Genomic DNA, 7,135 nt, shown 5'->3' with positions numbered 1-7,135 from the left:
TGTGCACGTTTATGTGCATTTTGCACTGTATCAAATGTCCTGTCGACGTAATCAGTTAATATATTAAACATACATTGTTTGTCATTTCTTTGTTCATAGCTTTTTTTTTTTGACTTAGTTCAATGTGATAGATTTAAAAGGTTTCGCTTTAAGGTTAACGAGTTTCATCATTTTGCTGTCATCACATTGCCCAAGGGTTTTTTTTTATAAAAGAGAGCTAAAACACGATTGAACAAATAAATTTACAGTGGTGCACATACGAAATAAACATGCCGTCATTGATAATTAGATGTAAAGTATATGCAATGTATAACAACAATAACATTTAACTAATAATGTCCTCATATTAAAGTCTAGTATTTGCCCATGGAATTAATAAGTCATGTATTGAGTCATTAAAATAGTTTGTTAATTATGAGAGCTTAGAACAATGTCACAATCTACACCTGTTTCAAATGGTGTTATAACTAACACAGTAACAGAGGAAAACAGGAAATTAAGGTACCAAAAGGTTAATATATAAAACTCTTTCGTTTTGGCTTTTCAAACGGCATTCACATGTGGGTATATATGTTTATATTCATGGCTTTATTGTACTCCATATGCTTTCCGAAGCATGCAATACAATTTATTGGGATAATTAAACATTACGCAACACATTCAAAACAGAAATAAACTATTAAAATATAATCATAGTGTTTTATTCGTGTCCCTTTTCACGAGGTACTTTGATCTAATCAATTTGCAATATTCATTGGAATTTAATTAATGGAATTTCGTTTCGTTGAGACGAAAACTGAAAGACAATGTTTCTGAAAATAAAAAAAAGATTGTTTATATTTTTTCGGGTTTTTTTTATTATTATTATTCTTTTCTTTTCGAGGTTAACAGTTTATTCAACGGAACACAAATGTCCATGATTTTGGTTGTAGATTTGGTACATAAATTCAAATGAAAATATCTGACAACAAAATTGAATTACAAAATCGTTGTTTATATTCATATTTTCCTCGTCAGAACTTTATATTTTAAGATTAAATTACTAAATCGATTATAAAATGAACCCTTATATACAACACATCAATTATCGTTTAGAAAACATCCATATTATACCACCCATGCAATATATTTTATTCCAACAACCGCTTTATTTCATATTTATGAATTTGAGTAACCTTGTATGCATTTTACTCTGTCATTTTTTTTAAAGGATCACATATCATTAGTGTCTAAAAAGGGCCCGAGAAATGAACATCATCATTTATCTGAAAATTCTTAATTTCCTTTGTACGGATAAATATATCAATTTTTTTTCATAATTTTCATTTTGATCCAAATCGCCTCAGTTTTAAAGTGCATGTATGACCTCGGAAACTTAACAGTTGCCGCCGTTTTGGCATTGTAAACATAAAAAGCTTGCTTTAAGTCATATATTTCTTTTAGAAAACATAGAGTAATTGCTTAAAAAATTTTAATCAACGATGTATCTATCCAAAACTTATGTAAAAGTGACATTATATTCCTTGTTCAAATGTTTCTTCTATATTTCACCTTTGAAAAGGATCAAAAGAATGTCCAACAGTTTTTGACTTATTCTGATCAAATTAAAAATAGTGTTACTTAAGACGTCATATACTGCCAAAGAGTGTGAATAAATAGTTGTATAAACTCTTCAAAAAATTTACATACGGTATAATGTACCTGAAATACTTTTTAAAAGAGCCAATAATAGGGCCGTATTTGACTCATGTCATATACATTATATAACTCTTCCGTTAAAAGTTAAAAGTAAATTATTTTTATTTTTCTTTGGCATTATGTAATGCTTATATGCCGAGACAAATTCTGTTTAAAAAAATATCAGTGATGTTTTGAGGCCCGTTAGGGTCGAGAACTATTTGATATTTTTTCATACAGAAATGTTTAAGACATGTATCGTTCTTAAAACACTGTCATTGAATTTCATTGTTGATTTACCTGAGACAGTGTCATTTTGAAGGATATCAGTACTGTGACCACTGTTAGCGAGGCTCACTAATATTGGACTGTCACAGGTATACTGCTGGTACAGGTATACTGTTGGTACAAAGGAATTACAGCACAACAGTTTTTAAAGCAGACATATACTTTGGCTATTTTTACCCAGATTATTTATTTAGCGCAACAAAACTAATAAACGTTATCCAATATTCATGCCCTTATCGGGTAGTAGCTTGTTTGTGCATTGGATTTCATAAGGCTGTGCAACCACTACCTTTGACTAAATAGATATATCAATTAAAGTTGTTTTAATTAGCTGTTCATTCATGAACATTGTAAACTACGAAAGCCTCTTAAGAGAGAACAAGAGGCATTAAGACCTAAAATTTGCCCAATGCATTGATAACATTTCATGGTTATTTTTTAGTAAATTATGACCTGTTAACCCTATTTCAGCCATATTTTAAATGAATAAGTACATTTCTGTCATTTTGAGGGAAAAATAGGGAAAAAGCCAAAAAATCACTAATTTCTGGATTTTTTAAATATCTTGTCTTTTCAAAATTATATCAGATAATATCTGGTGATTCCTACTACAATAAAACAGAACAAGTCATAGGAAAACATAATCTTTACCACAAAAAATGACTAAAACTTCAATTTTGAGATAAAAAGGTTTTTTTTATATAAAAAAAGATTTAAATGTTATATGTTATATACCAGTACCTTTTGAATAGAATATTAATGTACTGTATGCATGTGTATGCTTCTTTTATATGGTATTAAAATGAGTGTAGAATTCAACACAATGAAGTCAAAGAAAAAACTGCAGATAAAAATTAAATGACCAAAATCTGAATTTGCAGTAAAAAAAATTAAATTCAAATATTAATGTATGCACAAAAACACAAATATTGCTCCGTAAAGAAAAGAAATCATGTCATATTTTTTAAAAATCAACCATATAATTTACATGAAAATAAAAAAAAATTAATTAACAAAATTAACAAGCAGTTTTGGGGGTTGGATGGGGTGGGTGGGGTGAGGTGGGGGTGGATGGGCTGTTAGTTAAATCCTTGTCCGAGCCATGAAGGCTAAAGAGCCGGTGCTTATCCCCAGTATCTGTGCATGGTGCTAAATGGATGGGAGTCATAAACTTCCCCTGAACGGAACACCAGTCCACCCCAGCAATTGCCAGTACCCAAGTTCAGCTGGGTGGAGTGAGACAATGTAGATTAAGAATTTGGGGGATTTAATGGGACAATATTTGTTTAATAATTTATCATGACATAGTTCATCATTCATTACCACATATTAATCACAACGTTAACCTCTTTTCTTAACATGACTAAAACTCAATTTCATAATAAAATGGTTTTTTCAATAATAAAACAATTGATACTTCATTTCAATGAAGGTGAATTCTAACATTCACACATTACATATTTAACAAACATAACCACCACTGACTAATGTTCATCACAAAAAATCTTAAATTTTTGCATATTTTTCTCCTTGTTATAATTTTATAGTGCATGCGTTAGTAAATTACACATCAGATAATTGATTAAATATTTCATAATATAAAACAACTTTTTATCTATAAAACTTATACTGTTGAGTGAAATAGTATAATAGTTCTTATGAAAATATCCCAGATTTCTAAATCATTAAACAAGAGGCCCAGAGGCCACATCCCTCACCTGAGTGACAAAAGCTTATCAAAAAAGCACTAAGTGTACAATATCAGTAGAGTAGATCTTGCACAAAAAGTTGTGGCCTCACTCTACCCCCGGGGACCATGATTTGAACAAACTTGAATCTACACTACCTTTTAGGATGCTTTTACACAAGTATCACCTTTTCTGGCCAAATGGTTTTTGAGAAGAAGATTTTTTAAAGAAACATGTACCAACAAATTTTAAAAAATTCTTAAATATCTCCCTTTGAGGGAAGGTGTGGTCCTTCATTTTAATAAACTTAAATCCCTTCACCTAAATAAGGATGATTTGTGCAAATTTAGGTTGATATTGGCTCAGTGGTTCGGGAAAAGAAGTCGAAAATGTAAAAGCAGACAGACAGACGGACGCCAAACAAAAAGTAATCAGAATAGCTGAGCTCACTTAAGCTTTCAGCTCAGGTGAGATAAAAAAAGGAACAAGGAATTTCATTGACTTAAAATCGCTGTCACTTTTATGTTTCACTTTTTTAACTTTTTTAACTACCCATAATTGCTGAAATCACAGTCCTGAGTAGCTCTTCCATAGAGAGTGTGTGTCTTTAGTAATCAAGGTATCAAAAAACTGACCCCATCAACTTTCACACCAGTGCGACATTGGCTGTACCACACATGCATTAATTAAGTAATGGCTCAAGAAAAAAATGTTTAAACCATATAAGTTATTGTGTTCTGAAATGTAGTGACTATCCATATCGGTAGATCATCAAGATTGTCATAATTTACCATGTCAGATGATATCAATCACTTTCATAGTTTGTGTGCTGGGCACTGTTTATTCCTTTGCAAGCTTTAGTAAGAAAAACAGCAACAATCAGATCACTGAGATTTCATTCTGCAGCATTACTTCATGGGATCTATGTCACCCTTGTATACGTGTTTTCAGAATTCCCATAGCTCTCTTGAAGCTCACCATTTGTCAAAGATGCTAAATGCTAAATACTGAATTGAAAAAAAAATCAATTTTTAAAAATTTCATGTTCATTTTATATTCTTATACATGTTCAATTATAAATGTGTTACTTAATGATGTGAAATGACAATCATTATATACGATACGATAGAGTAAACAATATATACATGTACGTTTATTTATTTTAATCATTTGTGTGTGTGTTTCGGATTCCTCAAGAGGCCGAAAAGCTAGGGCAATAGTAGAGAAGGTAAATACTAAATAGTTAATTGGATATTGATTTTGTTACATTTACATGTATGTAAAGAAAATGTTTACCAATTACAGTAAGAATGAAAGAAAGAATTTCAATAAACATGTTACAGGATATTACTTGTATAAAAATAATATTACCATGGGTTGGGTTCTAAATAATTTAAATGCAATAAAGTATAAAATGTAGATCTATTTTAAAACATAAAAATAACAGATTTCTTATAAAATACACTAATAGCAGTTGTGTACTAGGGTATCATTTACTCAAAACACAAATTAACATAGCCTTGGTATTAGAGGGCAATTTGATAAATAGACTGAAAACATGATTTTTTGATTGTTAAATGAATATTCCATGTGTCAACCTATTGTCGTAATGCTATACTCAATCAGCTAAAGCTGACATTCAATCAACAGTTGATCAAAAGCAATTTAAAATGTAACCGTGTTCTTACTTATCTTAGTTTTCATTGTAAACGGAAGCGGTTTCATGAACGATATCGATATCCCTTTCCTTTAAAATTTTATTACATTTTCAAACTACTGACTAGAAATAAGACTATAGCCAAATGTATCCCACATGGTGTAGTTAGCGATTACTGTCAATCATGCACGTTTTTGATTGCTCGGTCAGCTGTCGATCTCGTAAACATGGTTAAGAATGCAGATCAATTACAATACCTCATTTAAATTCATAATCCATAGTGTATCTTTAAGTCTTATACTATTTCCACACATTCTTACCAGTTAATGAAATGATTTTGCCTTCATATCTATTGCTGTCGTCCGACTTTCACTTTTGTTTACGTCTGCTGTGTATAAAAACCGAAACCGGAACCGAAAAATTCGCCCATCGTTAAACAAAATAATTTATTTTTTTAACAGTGGCCGCATGCAAACAACAACAAAATATTTTGAGAATAAAATTCTTTCGTTATTTTGATTAATCTGTTAAAATTTTACCGTGTTGTTTGCATGCGGCCAAATCTAATTCTTGTTGGGAATGTGACCATTTCATAGGAAATACGCGATATCCGGAAAATTACTCAGATCAAAAGAGGGATAACTCTACTAAAAAAACATCGGTGACAATTTTGCGAATATATATTGAAAAATATACATCCCATCAACAAAAAAATCAAATCATGTCAATGATTGAGCTTGTTTGAAATTTTTAAAAAATATTGGGCAAATAATATATGCTTACTGCCCCTTGTTCTTTGTCAAGAAAACTTCTTAATACATTGCGAATACATAGTTTCTTCTGCGACAAATGGCGTTATGAAGAGAAAACTAATATGCAAAGGCTTTTTTGTAAATGAGTGAGGATATGATTATTGATTTCAGTTAGATAGTCATGCAATATATGAGATATCTTATTACAGTTTTATTCTTTCAATGTCAGGAAGGCATTATCAAATAGAATTTGGTCATGTCGTGAGTCCTTTAAATAGGGAAACAGTTAAGATATATATGCATTCATTAAAACAAAAACAAATAGGGAAGAGAAAGGAATCATGGACATTTTCGAATCCTTTTAACTCGTGTTGAATGTTCTATCAAATAATTGTTTGTACAATCAAATCCCTATTTTCCATGCATTTACAGATTTACCTTCTGAATTTTGTTACAAGGGAAGTATCTTCTCTGTTACATGCATTGGGTTTGGGATATATATATATATATATATATATATATATATATATATATATATATATATATATATATATATATATATATATAAACTCCTGAAGATTATAATGAAACCGGTAGAGTTTTGAATCGGCTTTCTGTTATTTTTTATTATTTATTACTTGTGTGGATTAACTTTACTCATTTTGGATTATTTATATATATATATATATATATATATATATATATATATATATATATATATATATATATATATATATATATATATATATATATATATATATATATATATATATATATATATATATATATATATATATATCGGGCATTAAGACGACAATTACTATTTATCTAGAAACATCTTAATATAACTGTTTGAGAATAAAGAACAATGGTTGACGGCAAAGTGAAAAAAATCAAATTAATTGAAAAGCTCAAATCTTTATATTTTTTCCATTTAAAAAGTTGACTTGAATAAAAGTCTACGACCGGGCAAAAATGTTTGAAAAAGGTTATATCTGTAAGAAAAAAAAGACGTTCAGCCGTGAGGTATACCGGTTCGACCCGGTCTATTTAACTTGAAAAAAGGCGACTTT

Source organism: Magallana gigas, chromosome 1 (assembly GCF_963853765.1).
Source record: "Magallana gigas chromosome 1, xbMagGiga1.1, whole genome shotgun sequence".
NCBI classification, from domain to species: Eukaryota; Metazoa; Mollusca; class Bivalvia; order Ostreida; family Ostreidae; genus Magallana; species Magallana gigas.
This window is presented reverse-complemented; position numbering follows the sequence as displayed.